This window comes from Bombyx mori, chromosome 18 (assembly GCF_030269925.1).
Source record: "Bombyx mori chromosome 18, ASM3026992v2".
In the NCBI taxonomy this organism is placed as follows: domain Eukaryota; kingdom Metazoa; phylum Arthropoda; class Insecta; order Lepidoptera; family Bombycidae; genus Bombyx; species Bombyx mori.
The window spans coordinates 11458793-11479083 of NC_085124.1; the positions used below are offsets into that span (position 1 = coordinate 11458793).

Consider the following 20291-nt stretch of genomic DNA (forward strand, 5'->3'; position numbering starts at 1 on the left):
GAGGGAAATCGTACGGGAGAAACTGATGCAGCGTCGGAGTCACGACCCTCAGTAATGAGGAAAACGACGCCAGGAGGGAGGCGTGCTGTGACGTGACCTTCTTCAAACGAGGCTTGTGGAGAGTACTAGGCAGCGGCTTGCCTTTGCCCCTGACATTGCTGAAGTCTTTGCGACTCAAGCCACTCATCACCAGGTTAGCCGTATGCTCGTCTGTCTACAAGGGCAATAAAAGAATAAAAAAAAGAAAATATTGCAATAGATCAGCAGGCGACCTTGCCGTTCGCCACTCGCACACGCTTCAAGTTGCCTCGTAATGTGAACGAAGCTATTTACTGATCCGCGTTGTATAATATAATCGGGTTTTTAACTGTCTTATGTAAAACGACTATCGAATTCGCAGCCCACTTCGAGAGGCCAATAATGTACGTATTGAATTGGAATCCTTTGAATGTGAACACATTAGCTATTGCTTGACAGCAAAAGTGGTATGATAGTAATCGAATCATTCGAGAGGATTAAGAGGCAATTTTTTTTTAAATCAAATACTAACGCACCAGATATTTTTGTAAGCGAAACACTCGTAACCTAAATAATGAATCGGAAACTGATAAGCCGAGCAATTTAAAGGACACAATAAACATTATTGTTCTCTTTGTTGATATCAATGTGTGGTGTGACTGGTGGTAGGGCCTCTTGTGAGTCCGCACGGGTAGGTGCCCTGCCTATTTCTGCCGTGAAGCAGTAATGCGTTTCGGTTTGAAGGGTGGGGCAGCCGTTGTAACCATACTGAAATATTAGAACTTATATTTCAAGGTGAGTGTCGCATTTACGTTGTAGATGTGTATGGGCTCCAGTAACCACTTAACACAAGGTGGGCTGTGAGCTCATCCACACATATCTATCTATCTATAAATATAAAAATGAATTGCTGTTCGTTAGTCTCGCTAAAACTCGCGAACGGCCGGACCAATTTGGCTAATTTTGGTCTTGAATGATTTGTGGAAGTCCAGGGAAGGTTTAAAAGGTAAATAAATTTGAAAACGCTGGGAATTCAATAAAAATAACAATTTTGTTTTTCCTTTGATGTGTCCCCCATCGGACGGATTCCTTTTGTTTGTTTTAAGTTTATTTTATACAAAAGTTTAGGTCTTTTATTTATCGATTAAGGCACTACGAAGTCTTCCGGGCCAGCTAGTAAGCAATAAAAAATAAATAAATAAAAGTCTGCATTGAGCTGGCCGGTTCGAAATCCGAGCGTAAGGCGGGGCCGTTATGTAGGGAGGCCATTGCTCTGACGCTTTCCGAAATTTTTGATTGCAAAAGCGGCGAGCATTGTCGCGAGGCTCCAGCCGCGAGCGGAAGTCGCGGTGAACGGTGCCTCGGCCTTGGAGCTCGGCCGCGCGAAGGTGAAAGTCTTGGCGGCCCGCAATTATTGAACCTCGACCCGCCATCTTCCTATTCGGGTTACAGCACACGCCGAATATGCTCCCTGACTTCCGCGTTCTAGCACCTGATACGCGACTTACTTTTTTTTCCCTTATGATAGCCTTGAGAGACCATATCAGCATTACCTTGTACCATATTATACTGGCGGTAGGACCTCTTGTGAGTCCGCGCGGGTAGGTACCACCGCCCTGCCTATTTCTGCCGTAATACGTAATACGTTTCGGTTCGAAGAGCGGGGCAGCCGTTGTAACTATACTGTTCGCGACGGACATGAATAAATGTAGAATAGATATTATTCGCGACGGACATTGATAGTTTAAAAATAGATAGAAAATATAGTAATAGTTAAATAGAGATATGTTCGCAAAGTACAGCGAGATTTAATAGAAATAGACAATGTCCGTAAATAGACTGTGTTAGAAAATAGTTAAAATAGAGAATAAATAGTTATAAATGTCCGTAAATAGATAATATGTGAAAAATAGCTGTGAAATAAATAGAGAGAATGTAAATAGAAATAAGTAATTTGTAAATATTTTGTTTGAAAATAAAGATTGGTCCTCGTGGTCTTTAATTTGGCGTGGGAACGCAGGAGCGAGTCACAATACGGGCGACTAATAGAGCGACTAGGCAAACAATAGGCGAGCGAGGCGGCCGAGAGAACAATAGACGCCCACCGTGCTCGGACTCATAATAGCGCTGGCCGAGTGCGCGTGGGCGACCATAAATAGGGGGCCTACCTCGCTGCAAATTCAAAGGTCGCAACGCCGGGCGACCATAGGGCCCTCTCTTCATACCTCCGAAAGGAGAACATAGGTTTTCACACCTATGCTCTTCAGGAGGACCGCGAGCTCCGCGTAGTGATACGCGGAGTCCCCAAGGAGTTAGACATCGATTACATAAAGGAGGATCTGACCGCTCAGTCCCTCCCGTTGGTTAGCGTGCACCGGATGCACAGTGGGCGGGGCAAGCAGCCCTACAACATGATCCTGGTAGCTCTAGAAGCCACCCCGGAGGCCAAAAAGAAGATCGCATGTCTCACGACAATTTGCGGCCTATCCGGGATCTCAATCGAAGCCCCCCACAAACGTGGTACTCCCGGGCAGTGCTACAGATGCCAGCTTTACGGCCACTCGGCTCGTAATTGCCACGCGCGCCCCCGCTGCGTAAAGTGCCTCGGCGATCACGCCACATTAGATTGCTCGCGAGTTAGGGAAACCGCGACCGAACCTCCTAGCTGTGTCCTATGCCTTAAGCAAGGGCACCCCGCGAACTACCGTGGATGTCCTAGGGCTCCGCGGAAACGTCCAACCCACCCGGCTCCGCGAACCGTCGGCCCAAAGACTTCGGCACCTTCAGTGCCGAAACCCGCCTTCGTGCCGGCTGCAGTTCCCACGGTCTCAGCGTGGAAAAAGCCGCTGCCGTATACGAAGGCGGGAACGGAAACCGCACCCCCGCCCCCGCTCGTGACACGCCCCGCGCCCCAGCCCCTGCTCGCACCTCGCCCCGCGCCCGCGTTCCGTCCCCCGCAACCCTCTGCCGTCAACGACTTCGCGCTCGTGCGCGACTTCGTCACCGCGGTCAACTTCGACCGTCTGCGATCGTTCGCAGACGCGATACGTAGGTCGGTAACCCCCGAACAGCGGCTCGCGGCCGCTTTCGATCATATGGACGTCTACGAGTCCGTGTCCCGCACGTTATAAAAATCTTTACCGGTAACCAATGGCGCAAAAAGGTAGAGAAAAACCGTATTCCCTTACGTTAGCATTCTATAATGCTAACGGACTCGCGCGGCAACGCGATCAAATTTTTGAATTCCTCCGCGACAATCTTGTAGATATTCTATTAGTGCAGGAAACCTGTCTGAAGCCCTCGCGTCGTGACCCGAAAGTCGCGAATTACGTCATGGTTAGGAATGACAGACTCACCGCCTCCAAAGGCGGGACTGCCATTTACTATAGGCGGGCCCTGCACGTTGTCCCTCTCGATACTCCCTCGCTCTCACATATCGAGGCGTCAGTGTGCCGTATCTCGCTGACGGGACACCAGCCGATCGTCATCGCATCCGTTTATCTCCCCCCGGACAAGCCCCTCCTGAGCAGTGACATCGAGTCACTGTTCGGCATGGGAGACTCCGTCATCCTGGCAGGCGATTTAAATTGCCACCACACTAGGTGGAACTGCCATCGTACAAACGTTAACGGTAGGCGTCTCGACGCGTTTATAGACGACCTCACCTTTGAAATAGTCGGTCCCCCAACTCCAACATGTTATCCGTATAACATCGCGCTCCGCCCGAGCACTATAGACCTGGCATTGTTTAGGAACGTAACTCTGCGCTTGCGTTCCATCGAAGCAATGTCAGAGCTCGACTCAGACCATCGACCTGTCGTTATGCAGCTCGGTCGCCCTCACAACCCAGTCACTGTTACGAGGACCATGGTGGATTGGAATAAGCTGGGCACGTGCCTAGCTGACGCCGCTCCGCCAATCCTCCCTTACGGCCCGGATTCGAATCCATCCCCCGAGGACACCGTCGAATCCATAAACATCATTACCAATCACATCTCTTCCGCGATCATTAGATCTTCTAAAGAAGTCGATGTGGAGGACAGCTTCCACCGCATCAGACTGTCCCCCGATCTTAGGAATCTCTTAAGAGTTAGGAACGCGGCAATCCGGGCCTACGATCGTCTTCCCACGCATTCAAACCGGATTCAGATGCGTCGTCTACAACGCGAAGTCCACTCCCGCTTAAGCGACGCGCGTAACGATAATTGGCATAGTTATTTAGAACAACTCGCGCCCTCCCACCAAGCATACTGGCGACTAGCTAGGACTCTCAAATCCGAAACTACCGCTACTATGCCTCCCCTCTTACGCCCTTCAGGCCAACCACCGGCATTCGATGACGATGACAAGGCTGAGCTGCTGGCCGATGCACTGCAAGAGCAGTGCACCACCAGCACTCAACACGCGGACCCCGAACACACCGAGTTAGTAGACAGGGAGGTCGAGCGCAGAGCTTCCCTGCCGCCCTCGGACGCGTTACCCCCCATTACCACTGACGAAGTTAGAGACGCGATCCACAACCTCCAACCTAGGAAGGCACCAGGCTCCGACGGCATCCACAACCGCGCGCTAAAATTTTTGCCAGTCCAACTGATAGCAATGTTGGCTACAATTTTAAATGCCGCTATGACGCACTGCATCTTTCCCGCGGTGTGGAAAGAAGCGGACGTTATCGGTATACATAAGCCGGGCAAACCGAGAAACGAAACTTCTAGTTACCGTCCGATTAGTCTCCTCTCGACGATAGGAAAAATTTACGAACGTCTCCTTAGGAAACGCCTCTGGGATTTTGTTACCGCGAACAAAATTCTCATAGACGAACAGTTCGGATTCCGCTCAAAACACTCGTGCGTACAACAAGTGCACCGCCTCACGGAGCACATTCTGATAGGACTAAATAGGCGTAAACAAATCCCGACCGGCGCCCTCTTCTTCGACATCGCGAAGGCGTTCGACAAAGTTTGGCACAACGGTTTAATTTACAAACTGTACAACATGGGAGTGCCAGACAGACTCGTACTCATCATACGAGACTTCTTGTCGAACCGTTCGTTTCGATATCGAGTAGAGGGAACTCGTTCTCGTCCCCGTCAACTGACTGCCGGAGTCCCGCAAGGCTCCGCGCTCTCCCCGTTATTATTTAGTTTGTATATCAATGATATACCCCGGTCTCCGGAGACCCATCTAGCGCTCTTCGCCGATGACACGGCTATCTACTACTCGTGTAGGAAGATGTCGCTGCTTCATCGGCGACTCCAGATCGCAGTAGCCACCATGGGACAGTGGTTCCGGAAGTGGCGAATAGATATCAACCCCACGAAAAGCGCAGCGGTGCTCTTCAAAAGGGGTCGCCCTCCGAACATCACTTCGAGCATCCCACTCCGTAGTAGGCGCGCAAACACCTCCGCCGTTAGTCCCATCACTCTCTTTGGCCAGCCCATACCGTGGGTCTCTAAGGTCAAATATCTAGGCGTCACCCTCGACAGAGGGATGACATTCCGTCCCCATATAAAAACGGTACGCGACCGCGCCGCGTTTATTCTAGGACGACTCTATCCAATGCTTTGTAGTCGAAGCAAACTGTCCCTCCGCAATAAGGTAACTCTCTACAAAACTTGTATACGCCCCGTCATGACGTATGCAAGCGTAGTGTTCGCTCACTCAGCCCGCACCCACTTGAAATCCCTTCAGGTTATTCAATCACGATTCTGCAGGATAGCCGTCGGAGCGCCATGGTTCCTTAGGAATGTGGATCTCCACGATGACCTGGAGCTCGACTCTCTTAGTAAGTATCTACAGTCGGCATCGCTGCGCCATTTTGAGAAGGCGGCACGACATGAGAACCCTCTCATCGTAGCCGCTGGAAATTACATACCCGACCCAGTAGACCGAATGGTAAACCGTCGACGTCGCCCAAAGCACGTCATTACGGATCCTCCTGATCCATTAACGGTGCTTTTAGGCACCACAAGCACCGGTCACCGTCCTCGTCGAACCCGTCGCTTGCGACGAAGGGCTCGACGAGCGAACTAACCCATAGACACAGCCCACTGAGTTTCTCGCCGGATCTTCTCAGTGGGCCGCGTTTCCGATCCGGTGGTAGATTCTGCGAAGCACTGCTCTTGCTAGGGTCAGTGTTAGCAACTCTCCGGTTGAGCCCCGCGAGCTCACCTACTAACGTTAGGGCGAAGCTGAAATAGCCTCTCAAGGCTATCAGCATAGGTAGGAAAAAAAAAAAAAAAAAAAAAAAAACTGCAAATTCAGTTCGAGACAGCGAGCCGGCGAGTCAAGACCTCTCCAGAAGAAGAGGAGAGAGCCGTCGAACAAGAAGAGACTCGCTCCTACGCCCTGCGCCGGTCAAGCCACGAGGACCGTGTGAACGCCATACTTGAAGCCTTCGTTATTTTCCTCGAACCAATCCCAGCACCCGTTCCGCGACAGCCACTGCGGCAATACTCGAGCCACCACGTTTCAACGAGAGTAAGAAGTCTAAAAATCACACGTGGTGGCCGAAACCTGAGCGGTGGCCGTCCGGAATATTGGTCCTTCGAGAGCCGGATTCATTTGAGGAAGATCGAAGAAAATTGAAGATTGAAGATTGAAGAAATGGTGCTCACACGGTCCGAGAAGATGAGGTCGTCACGCCTTGACCGGCCCGGCAACGAAGCTGTCTCGGGCTCAACTTTGCAAGACGCACAGCAACGAGCTGTGTCGGCCGCGCCGCGTTCGGGAGTGACGCAGGGACCGCCACCGTTGGCGGCAACCTCCTCCCAGTCAACCGCGCCGCGTACGGGAGTGACGCAGGGACCGCCACCGATGGCGGCACCCTCCTCCCAAGTGGAAAAGTGTCCGGGAGTGCCGCGGGGCTCACAAGCGATGCCCCCCTCCCGCCAAATATTGCCTACGCAATACTCGCCGGCGTCGCCAACGGGACCGAACAGCGGGGTCTGTCGTCGAGTGGTCAGACCTCCCAGCACCGCGACACCGGCAACAACTTCAGGCGACGCAGCAACGGAGAGCGTCGTATCCGCGAGCCAGAACAGAAAAGAGTCAGCGCTCACGGCCAATCCAATTGTACACGGGTCCCACATCACGGACGCCGCTGCCAAAATCTCGACGACAGAAGAAGGCTCCACGCTCCGCGACGGGATGGCGCCACCAGTGCGAGGATCTTCGAGAAAGTCGAGTCAACAGTCACAACGGCTGTTGCTTATGGCGCGCCTCAAGGAAGAGCATCTTCGCGCCAAAGAAGAACAAGCCCGACTCCAAGCAGAGCTCGCCGCCGCCCGCATCTCAACGTTAGAAGCCGAAGCGCTCGTTGAAGAGGAGGAAGATGCGCGCACAACACTCACGGAGGACGAGAACGAGCAAACACAGCGCGTCGATACATGGCTCAGTCAGCAACGATCGATCGCGCTACAGGGAGTCGAAGAAAGAGTAATGCAGCCAACACACGGATCACCAGCAACCATCGAGCAACCGCAACTGGAACTTCCCGCACCAATAGAACAGCTGAAGCTACCGGCCCCTGCCGCGGCACCGATTGCCGCACCTGTCGCACCGAAGAGCGACATTGCCGAACTAGCAGCTGCCATCGCGACGGCCGCCCGCCAAGCCAGGCCCGGACCATCGCATCGGTACTACGGGGAGCTTCCAGTGTACAGTGGATCGCACCAAGAATGGCTCTCCTTCAAGGTCGCCTACGCCGAATCAGCGGACAGCTTCAGCGCCGCAGAGAATACTGCGAGACTTCGGCGTACGTTGAGAGGAAGAGCAAGAGAAGCGGTCGAAAACTTGTTGCTGCATTACACCGAGCCCGCCGAGATCATGCGGACTCTAGAATCGCGCTTCGGACGTCCAGAAGCAATCGCCGCAACGGAGCTGGAACGACTGCGCGCGCTGCCACGCTGCACGGACACACCGAGGGACATCTGCGTATTCGCGAACAAGGTGAACAACGTCGTCGCCGCTCTGAGGGCCCTCGACCGCGTACATTACATGTACAACCCGGAGCTCACCAACATCACATCAGAGAAGCTGCCGTCCACTCTACGCCACCGCTGGTTCGAATATTCAGCGACTCAACCGGCGGGAGAACCGGACCTCGTCAAGCTATCGCGCTTCTTACAGCGCGAGGCGGACCTGTGCAGCCCATACGCACAGCCGGAGCCAGAGACGAGAGTGGAGAACACCAGCGGTCGGCGGAAGATGGTGAACACGCCTCAGAGGACGCACACCACGCAAGCGAAGGAAGAGAGGAAATGCGCAGCATGTCAGAAGCCGGGGCACATCCCACAAGATTGTCCCGAATTCAAGAGAGCAGCCGTCAGCGAGCGCTGGGATACGGCGAAGCGCGAAAATTTGTGTTTCCGGTGCCTACGGTTCCGGTCCCGGGGACACGTGTGTAAAAAGAAGAAGTGCGGCGTCGACAGCTGTGAACGCACGCACCACGAGCTGTTGCATAAGAAGCCAGCATGGCAGAAGCCGAAGGAAAAAGAAGAGGCGGTCACCTCGACGTGGGCCGCAAGAAGTGCGACAGCCTACCTGAAGATGGCGCCAATTACTGTTATCGGACCGACGGGAGAAGCAGATACATGGGCCCTGCTGGACGACGGGTCAACGATCTCGCTGATTGACGAAGACTTCGCGAGATGAGTGGGCGCCAAAGGACCGATCGAACCCCTCTTCATCACTGCCATCGGAAATAACAAGATAGACGCAACACGCTCACGACGCGTCCCGCTGAAGCTATGCGGACGCACGGGGGAACCGCAAGAACTGAATCTACGGACAGTCAACGGCTTAAAATTAACACCACAGCGACTGAACATCGAAGTCCTCGCGTCGTGCCATCACCTCACCGACCTCCGGCATCACTTCAAAACGAGCTACGCCTCGCCGAAGATCCTGATCGGCCAAGACAACTGGCACCTGCTGGTGACGGAGGAGATGCGGACGGGACGACGCGATCAGCCAGTGGCGTCTCGTACTCCGCTCGGGTGGGTCGTGCACGGAGCACACCCGGGAGGCAAGAGACAGCGCGTCAACTTCGTGGCACACGTGACGACGGCCGACGCGAACATGGACGAAGCCCTCAGGCACTACGTCGCGATCGAGAGACTCACCGTCGCCGCCAAGACGCCGAAGAACGATCCGGACGAGCGCGCGCTGAAGATCCTGCGAGAGACCACTCAACAGCAACCCGACGGCCGCTACGAGACCGCACTGCTGTGGCGTGAGGAGAGCCTGAAGATGCCCAACAATCTTGAAGCCGCAATGAATCGCCTGACGTCCGTAGAGAAGAAACTGGAGAAGGATCCAAACTTGAAAGAGCGCTACAAGCAACGAACGAACGCACTGGTAGCAAAGGGATACGCCGAAGTAACTCCGTCGACGGGTACGAAGGATCGCAGCCGGTACCTGCCGCACTTCGGCGTAACACATCCAATGAAGCAGGAGAAGATTCGCATTGTGCACGACGCCGCTGCGAAAACTAGAGGGAAGAAGCCCGAACGACTTCCTGCTCACCGACCCGGACCTGCTGCAGTCGCTGCCCGAAGTGATGAGGCACTTCAGGCAGCACGCCGTCGCCGTCTCCGCGGACATCACGGAGATGTTTATACAGATAGGCGTCCGAAGCGAGGACCGCGACGCGCTCCGGTACTTGTGGAGGGAGGACCCTTCACAAGAGCCCATAGAATACCGGATGAGGTCCATCGTCTTCGGCGCGACAAGCTCACCTGCAACCGCCATCTGCGTGAAGAACCGACTGCAGTACCCGGACGCCGCCGACCTCAAGCTCCACACGTACGTGGATGCCAGCAAGTTCGCCCACGCCGCCGCGTTGTACTGGCGCGTGGAGACGCCCGACGGGGAGAGGAGGACCTCCCTCGCCAAAGCCCGAGTCGCACTCATGAAGCCAACATCGATACTGCGTCTCGAGCTACAAGCCGACGTGATGGGAAGCCGCATAGCCGCGGCCGTCACGGAAGATCACAATAGAAAACCAGACGCGAGAGTGTTCTGGACAGACAGCGCCACCGTATTGACCTGGCTACGAACGGGGTCGAGGTCGTATCGACCGTTCGTCGCTCACCGCATTGCAGCGATAGAAGAGAACAGCACTGTGGAGGAATGGCGCTGGGTCCCCACGAAGGAAAATGTCGCCGACGACGCCACTAGAGAGCTACCCGTCGGCTTTGAAAGAAACCACCGCTGGTTCATAGGCCCGGAATACCTAAGACGGCATCCGGATGATTGGCCCGTACAACGGACTGCAAAAAGGGCAGAAGAGACGGGCGAAGAGAAGTGCGCAGCGCTCGCCGTGAGCAGAGAGAGCCTCGGCGAAGCGATCCCGGACCCAAGACGCTTTTCAAAATGGGAAAAGTACCTGCGTGCAACGGGGCGAATACTGCAATTCGTCGACCTATGCCGCAGAAGTCGCGAGCGCACTCATTACAAGAGGACCAGACGGAACCCGCGTTCGGACCCGACGTGGGAGAAGAATAGAAAGAAGACGACTTCGAAGACCCCGCTGAACACACCGCGGACGCCAGAGCGAGTAATCATTCAATGGAAAACTTTAGACGCCGACACGCTTCGACGCGCCGAGACGCTCATTTGGCAACAGAGCCAGCGGGCGGCCTTCGAGGAAGAGATTTTGACGCTCCAACGAGGGAAACAAGTATCCCCAGCGAGCCGACTGCGAAACTTGTCCGTAACTTACGCGGACGGGATATTGAAAGTTAACGGACGCATCGGCAACATAGAGGGAGCTGACGTCATCACCTCGCCTCTCGTGCTAGACGGATCCCGACGCGAAACGAGACTGATGATAGACTTCATCCATAGAAAGATGCACCACGCCGGAACCGAAGCTACGATCGCCGAGTGCCGACAGTCGTACTGGGTCTTGCGCCTACGCCCAGTGACACGGAGCGTGATCCACAACTGTCTTCCGTGTCGTATCCGCAAGGACACTCCACCGCGTCCAGCCACAGGCGACCACCCACCGAGCAGACTGGCACACCATCGGCGACCATTCACATACGTGGGCCTCGATTACTTCGGGCCCTATCAAGTTACCACCGGCAGAAGCACCCAGAAGCACTACGTGGCCATCTTCACATGTCTCACTACGCGTGCGGTGCATTTAGAACCGGCAGCGAGCCTCAGCACGGACTCAGCAGTGATGGCACTCCGGCGCATGATCGCGCGCCGGGGAGCCCCGACGGAGATATGGAGCGACAACGGCACCAACTTACGAGGTGCCGACAAGGAGCTGCGCCAAGCTATGGACAAGGCGACTGAGCATGAAGCGAGCTTAAGAATTATCCAATGGCGCTTCATCCCACCGGGCGCGCCTTTCATGGGCGGCGCCTGGGAAAGAATGGTGCGGGCGGTAAAGGCCGCGCTCTCGGCCACGGAACAGCCGAGGCACCCGACGCCCGAAATATTTCATACTCTGCTAGCAGAGGCAGAGTTCACAGTGAACAGCCGACCTCTCACCCATGTATCGGTGAGCGCCGACGATCCCGACCCTCTGACACCGAACCACTTCCTGCTGGGAGGCCCGGCGCGAGTCCCCGTGCCGGGCAAGTTTGACGACGCCGACCTCATAGGGCGCGCACACTGGCGCGCAGCACAACGTCTGGCAGATGTGTTCTGGAGTCGCTGGCTCCGGGAGTACCTGCCCGACCTGCAGAACCGGCGGGAGCCCCACAGCCGCGGGCCCGCCCTGAAGATAGGCGACGTCGTGATAATAGCAGACGGAACGCTCCCACGGAACACCTGGCCACGTGGGATCATCCAGGAGGTTTACCCGGGGGCCGACGGCATCACTCGAGTGGTCGACGTACGCACCGCCGGCGGTATATTGCGACGCCCGGCAAAGAAGATCATCGTGCTGCCCACGATGTCCGCCGCTCACCAGGGAGGATGCAGCGACGTGAACGACGCTGCACGGCGGGAGGATGTTCGCGACGGACATGAATAAATGTAGAATAGATATTATTCGCGACGGACATTGATAGTTTAAAAATAGATAGAAAATATAGTAATAGTTAAATAGAGATATGTTCGCAAAGTACAGCGAGATTTAATAGAAATAGACAATGTCCGTAAATAGACTGTGTTAGAAAATAGTTAAAATAGAGAATAAATAGTTATAAATGTCCGTAAATAGATAATATGTGAAAAATAGCTGTGAAATAAATAGAGAGAATGTAAATAGAAATAAGTAATTTGTAAATATTTTGTTTGAAAATAAAGATTGGTCCTCGTGGTCTTTAATTTGGCGTGGGAACGCAGGAGCGAGTCACAATACGGGCGACTAATAGAGCGACTAGGCAAACAATAGGCGAGCGAGGCGGCCGAGAGAACAATAGACGCCCACCGTGCTCGGACTCATAATAGCGCTGGCCGAGTGCGCGTGGGCGACCATAAATAGGGGGCCTACCTCGCTGCAAATTCAGTTCGAGACAGCGAGCCGGCGAGTCAAGACCTCTCCAGAAGAAGAGGAGAGAGCCGTCGAACAAGAAGAGACTCGCTCCTACGCCCTGCGCCGGTCAAGCCACGAGGACCGTGTGAACGCCATACTGAAGCCTTCGTTATTTTCCTCGAACCAATCCCAGCACCCGTTCCGCGACAGCCACTGCGGCAATACTCGAGCCACCACGTTTCAACGAGAGTAAGAAGTCTAAAAATCACACGTGGTGGCCGAAACCTGAGCGGTGGCCGTCCGGAATATATACTGAGACCTTAGAACTTATATCTCAAGGTGTGTGGCACCTTTTCGTTTGTAGATGTCTATGGGCTCCAGTAACCACTTAACACCAAGTGGGCTGTGAGCTCGTCCACATATCGGAGCAATAAAATAAAAAAGCCTAGCGTGTAGGTGAGCTCTTGGGGCTCAAACCGGAGGTGTTGCTAAGACTGGCCCTAGTCAGAGCAGTACTTCGCAGAATCTATAATCGGAATTGCGACCCACTGAGAAGATCCGGCGAGAAACTCAGTGGGCTGTGTCTATGGGCTAATTTACTCGCCGAGCCCTTCGTCGCAAGCGACGGGTTCGGCGAGGATGGTGACCGGTGCTTGAGGTACCTAAAAGCACCGTTAACGGATCGGGATCCGTAATGACGTGTTTAGGGCGACGTCGACTGCTTACCATTCGGTTCACAGGATCGGGTATGTAATATACGCGACGATATTGATACAAAGATACGCAAAATTCGTCCAAATTTTTTTTAAATCTTACATATCAGCTGTCGATATAAAATACCTTTTTTTTAAACAGTCATACACAACGTATTAGTTAAACGGTGTCAAGTTTTGCATTGTTCCTAATTAAATTGTGTAAATAGCTTAAGGCCGCTTATATTTAGTGCATTATCAATTTATAAATAGTCTTAAATTATTAGTGTACACCTTCAAGCATGATTGAATGTGGCCATCTGAGGGTCGATGTAACATCTGTTCGTCGCAGTTTGGCTTTTATTCAAATTCAAATGTATTCGACGACACAACGCAATCTCTTTCGCCTTATGCAATCCTGGTATTTTCTTTACTAGATATGACACTGTTATAAGACTTCCTAACTGCTACTTATCTGTCTGTACTAATACAAAGTGCAGTAGAAGGTCGTCAGGTCATTGAAGTAATTTAGAAATACAGTTTAGTATTAGCATCAACAGTTCGATGTTTTTGATTGAACATAAATTAAGTTTACTGTATTAAAATGTATAATCTAAAGAAGTTTTTTTGTTATGTATTTTTTCCAAATTTTCAACATTAAATGGCTCTCTTGTAAAGTTGCAAAAATGTCGGTTAACCCAAATAGCCATTCTTCATCACTCGATACATACACATATTTGTGGGGTACAACCGCGTGGATGCTTATAATGATGGATAAGGATACTCTCTATATCTCCCTCTCTCTATATCTCCTTCTCTCTATATTTAGTAAGTCCAGTATTTTTAAAGCTTTTATGAGTGGCAAATTGAATTAAATGACGAACACATAAAAACAATGGAATTATTTTTATAAATTTTAACACGACAGCTAGTGCAAATTTCAAAGTTCTATGTACAAATACATCATCGTCATCCGTGACTAAAATGACAACGGAGAACTGGTCACGTCGCGGTTTGTCTAAAATAATGAACGGTAAAAATGTTTTTTTATTCGATTTCAATGAATTGAATAATAAAATCGATATAAATTATGTATAATGGTATATAAATAAGTATTTGGTACATTTTGGAAAAGGCGCATGTATAATATTTGATGTCCTTACATGTTTGCACACGATGCATATGTTTTTTGTTATTATTATGATTATTAGACAATGCTATAGGGTTCTTCATTATTTAATTAGATTTCGTAAATCACTTATTGCTTATTATAATGTGAAACTAACATCGTTTACAAAGTGAGTGATAATGCTAAGAAACTAATGTAATTAATTATTCATCATAATAAATTGTATAAAACACCCAAAATACCAATAAAGAGACGAAACATTTTAATGTCGGGTTCAGTAGCAATTATAAAAAAAAAATTTTTTTTGGTCACTTCCATAAAAAGGATTTTTTTTTCTCTCACAGACTGGTCACAAGTCATCACAGCATGTATTTGCTTAGTTGCTGATTTTATAACCATCAGATTAAGTCAATTATAACCGGATTGAATATGAAAGCGATACAGTGGATTTTGATTCACGCAACTCCAAATACTAATCTGTGTTTTGACATTTAATCACATCGAATGGTTGAAAAATCGGCCTTAAGTTTTTATAGGGTTCTCGCAATCATGTATGATCAAAAAGTTTTAGTTTCCATGTTCCCAACACGTTCTAATAACGATTGGACGTCTGACGAATGAAAAATTTATCAATTAAGCGAATGACAATGTCAATGACTGTTAAAATGTTTTAGGCGATCAGAGATTTATCGCGTATCAAAATACATCTAATTCGAGAGGGATGTTTACAGGAAACAATGTAACAATCCTAACTACTATTCATATCATAAACAAAGAGCTTCACTTGTGCGCGTTACGTGAATTTTTCAATTAAAATTTCAGACTATTCTTTGAAGACTTTACTTTTTGTTGCCTTTACGGGTGATTGAGCTCACGGCTCGCTTATTTTAAAGTGATAAACGGAGCTCACAGACATCAAATGAGTGCCGCCTCACATCCTTTGACATTAGATTGAAGTCTCAATAAGTTTCCACCCTTCAAACTGGGTTGCATCACTACTGGGCGGCAAAAATAGGTATGTTGGGTCATAGCAACTACCTGTTCGTCACAATACGCGTTGGTATTACGCAAATTTACAAATTTGGCTTGTCTTATTATGCGAAGCTCTCCCTTCGTCGTGGAAGTCGTTCGTGTACACTACCCTCAGAGTTTCTCTCTTGAGTCTCTCCCTCTCTCTCTCTCTCTCTCTCTCTCTCTCTCTTGAGAGCCCACTGAGTTTCTCGCCGGATCTTCTCAGTGGGTCGCGTTCCGATCCGGTGGTAGATTCTGCAAATCACAGCTCTTGCTAGGGTTCGTGTTAGCAACATCGTAAGGTTTGAGCCCGGCGAGCTCACCTTGTTAAAGTTACGCTGAAATAGCCTCTCACGGCACTCAGCTAGGTAGGAAAAAAAAGGGTACAGATTTATGTACCTATTCCCTTAGCAAAAGATGCGAGTATACCACCCAGTCTTTTGAGCTACGATGACTACAAAGATCTTATTAAAGTACTTGATGATTTTATGTCCTTCGGAACAATTACGATATGACAGCTAGCGATTGAGAAGAAAGAACAACTTATTTAACACTAAACATACCATAACGGGTCAAATAACCCATTTTGAACTTTTGCATTGAAAATGCGCGTATCATCTTATTGCTTTTGCGCATTTGACTTCAAGACTTTTTTTTACCAATTAATCTACAGTTATTATACTGTTTTTTTATTTTGTTTTCTTTGTTTTGAGTAATACTTGTCGTATACCATCATCTACCCGCTATGGTAGAAATAGCTACCAGTAAGTGTTGGTATGATTAGTGTTAAATACCGATTATGATAACAATTATTTATATTTTACTTTTAGGACTGTTATTCACAAATATTGTTGTTGGTTTTATTTTATTTTATTATTATTGCCCTTGTAGGCAGACGAGCAAACGGCCCACCTGATGGTGAGTGGTTACCGTCGCCCATGGACTTCAGCAATGCCAGGGGCAGGGCCAAGCCGCTGCCTACCGCTTAATACTCTCCACAAGCCTCGTTTGAAGAAGGACATGTCATAGCGCTCGGGAAACACCGTGGAGGGGAGCTCATTCCATAGCCGGATGGTACGTGGCAAAAAAGATCTCTGGAAACGCACTGTGGATGAACGTAGTGGCTCCAGGTAATATGGATGAACTCTACTCCGGTGGCGGGCGGTGCGATTTTTTTGTGGATACTCGAACAATATTTATTGTTATTTAATTATGTTTTGTATTTGAATAGTCCACGTGATTAATATAATCCTCCAGCTTTGGATGGCGATTGAGTTATAGGCAAGATGGATTTATTCGGTAAACCGTAAGTAGTAAGCAACTGGTACATTTTTAAAAAAAAGAAACTCGCAATTCAAAATCAAAATAACCGTAACGAAAGAACCTAGGGAAAATAGACAAAAAAATGTAATCATTAACGTTCATATCTTTTAGAGTTGAAAGTCCATTTAAAATAGCAAAGGAAAGTTGAATTCATTGTTTCAAGGCACGTAATGGAATCACGATATTAAAAAAAAGGGTCACGAAAACTGGCACCCTATAAATAAAAATTATCAAAAAGGCACACGGATTACAGTGAGGATAATGAGGTATCCTTTGCAAAGGAGCATCCGAAGCCCGCCTGCGCGCCCTCTGTAAATCACCAGAACTTATGTATGGTGTGGAACATTTGAGGCCAGAAGAGCAGTTCGGCGTGCGAAGCCGTCGCTGGCACACGTGTCGGACCCGTCCCGTCCCCCTCAGTTATGTAGTGCTGCTCCGCTGTTTGGACAAGTGCTAAGTTGATCGTTTCATGCGATACAGCTCGTTGAGGTTGGCATTATGTTTAATATGAACGTTTCGAGTTATTCAGTGATGTTACATTTTTGAAATCGTTCGAATTTTAAGTGACATTTTTTTTTTAAAAGTGATTCTAATTATTATTTTTCTGTGGATTTCACATAGGACTTAATTGCAAGGTAATTTTTGAATTTTTATATACATTTTTTTTTTTTTCGTTTTAATTTTTCGCTTGTGTTATCTGTGTGATTTATATTTATCTGTGACCTCGAATGTTAACTTCAATGATTTCTAACAAATCTGGCGCCAAAATATATTATGTTTTATCCGTTGCGTGGGTACATTTTTTGTTCCTTATTTTTTTACTTACAAATTACTTATTAAGCAAATTGATAAATATATAGGAACTGCTGTCTTTTACACATATAATATAAGAAATAAAGAATTATATACCAAAAGTGTAAGATTGGTACTATACTATTTTTATATTAATTAGAAAAAAATTAAGTACCTCCACATAAAGTATTTTTAATAAATGCTTCGATACGTAAATGAATTGGTTTGAAAAAAGATAATCCAGCATTATTATTCATAACAACTTTTGTAGGTATAAATTATAATTTAAATTCTTATCAACTAAATACATTAGTGTCGCTACTTTTGTTTCGAAGTGCTGTACAAACTAATATACAGTTTCTTTGTATTCAATCAAAGTAAAATAGTCTATGAAAAAGTTATCTGAATTATTCGATTGACACTTGACTTACGACTATTAACTAATTGTTTAAAAATCATATTTTTCCATTTCTACCTGACCAAGCCCTTTTGTTCACTGCGCATATTGCCGTCTCTATCGTTTTCGCGCGTCAGAGCGAGACGGGAGATTACTGATTCGAATCGGAGCTTTCAGAATAGGGACACTTTTATTAAACTTGCTTTTGGTGTACTTTGACGATATTTTCATAGTCTGACTTGATTTGCTTAATTCGTACTATGCGCTACGTTTAAAAAAAAATTGGATTTTTAAAAGATGGCGGCTGCTTATATTTTTTTATTATGTTGTTATGTGCATTCCAGATTGACTTAACATTAAGTACCTACGTAAAATGTCGTTGACTTTGCTTCTACAAAAAAAAAAGAGAAATATGTAATAGAGATTTTTTTTTACATTAATATATTTTTTTTTTTTTATTCACAAAACATGGGTATTGAATTTTAATCGTTCACATTTAGCATAAATTATAAATCGTTAATTTCATTCGAATCCAATTATATTTTTTTTTGTTAGAGCATCTGTGCAAAAACGACTGCGAAAGTATGATTGCCGCTAGCTAACGTGGTAATTTTCTCGAGATATAGCTTTGATGTTTTACTAAATATGAAAATGATGAAGATCTAACGAACCTAAACTGATTTATTTTTATTTTCTTTGACATCTCCAATGTTCAATACATGATATCGACACTTGAAAGGCAAACGTGACTAAGCGCCAATAACTGCTTTGTACATAAATGATAGGCATGAGTAAAATAGTTTCTAGCTCTATTAAAATCATTTCAATCCTACAGCTAGATTCGCTAAAATAAAAAAAAAATCAGGTATTTCACATGTAAGTATATTTTAAATTAATTACAACTTTAAATTAGTCAACTGTAAAGTTCACGCATTGTCGCTTAGTCACATTTGCCTTTCAAGCGTAGATATGTACAACTTCAATCACTCTACATATATTAGAAGCGATATTATTAATACAGTAATATATGAGACCTTAGAAGTATATCTCAAGGTGTGTGGCGCATTTGCGTTGTAGATGTCTATGGGCTCCAGAAACCACTTAACACCAGGTGGGCTGTGAGCTCGTCCGCACATCTAAGCAATATAAAAAAAAAAGACTCCACAGTAATATATTTTTTGAAACAAATTTCAAAATTTTAATAAAGTCACTTTCTAACTTATCGCCCGCGTAAGCTATGTAAGTTTAATAAGAAGACCTTTTTCTTTATATTTCTTCGCGTAATTTGTAATGATTCCTTTTTAAACTCACAATTCTGTCTAACAATTAACAAAAACTCGGTAATTAAAACAGAATCCATTGGTTTATTGTTTCGTGAAAAAAAAAAAAAAACCTTTTTTCGCTTTAACAAAATAATCTTTCTAAAGGATTTTATATGTGCTTTGTAATGTAACCTTGGGATGGCCAAGCTTTTTATTACACTCTCAGTCTGAATACAAACCGACTTATTTTCATACGAACATGGCTGGTAGTAATTTTCAAATTTTGTTTTTTCTGAAAACAAACAAAAATGGTTATTTAAAAAGGATTTAAGTACCTATCGAAAAAAAACCCTTTATACTTTGAAAAGTCGGTACCGTTTTAAGAGGACCTAATTTTTTTTATTGGTGTGTAAAAACTTTCAATGAGCAAGAATCTTTAATCGAGGCTTGTTGAGAGTACTTGACGGTAGGCAGCGGCTTGGCTCTGCTCCTGGCATTGCCGTAGTCCATGGGCGATGGTAACCACTCATCATCAGGTGGGCCGTATGCTCGTCTGCCTACACGGGCAATAAAAAAAATCCTAAATAGACGAAAGAGGAAAAGATATAAAAAAATAAAAAAGAGTAACTTGTGCCTTACCAAGAAAAAAATGTTTATATACCATAGAACGCAAAAACACAATATATATTATCATTGACATAATAATTACGGATAAGCTTATAATCCATTTAATCAGGTGACAGTTCCAACTGTCACTGATTTAAACATTAATGAATCGTTAACAACGATAGAGAATAACTAAAGGTGTAAGTTAATTACAAAAGTCTTAACATAGTCTCTTGGAAATGTTAATTCTAAAAATTCTAATGAAGACACCTTGATTGTAGTAAGGCTTTAAGAGAACTGTGTACTAAAATCGCGAACGTAGCCAAACAATTTCCTATTTTTTTCTTAAATGAGAAGCAATCATGCAATATTAAATTTATTTAACAAATAATTGAAGCAAAATACGGTAAACAAACAAACAGTAGACGGTTAAACGAGCTCACAGCCTATTCGATGCTAAGTGATTGTCAGAGTTCATATAAATGTCAAACTCTTCTTTTACGTAACATAAAATATCATAAAGCTTATCAACAAAATTTATGACTGCGGTAATTAAATATATATTAGTTACAGGCAATGAATATCATTGTGTAATAATGTGACGCTGTAATTATAAAAGTTT

At 47.0% G+C, this 20291-nt stretch overlaps 1 protein-coding gene across 2 annotated transcripts in view; it reads left to right on the plus strand.

Moving 5' to 3' along the window:
- LOC101744991 (uncharacterized) overlaps window positions 1–20291 on the plus strand; it is a 133824-nt gene that overhangs the window by 99505 nt on the left and 14028 nt on the right. Inside the window, exon 1 of one of the 2 annotated variants that reach the window (XM_062673734.1) lies at window positions 16947–17247. The exons of the other annotated variant lie outside the window; for it this stretch is intronic. The gene's annotated coding sequence lies outside the window, so the exon portion shown is untranslated. Of the gene's footprint in view, window positions 1–16946; window positions 17248–20291 lie in introns of those variants that run through there. 2 annotated transcript variants of the gene reach the window in all.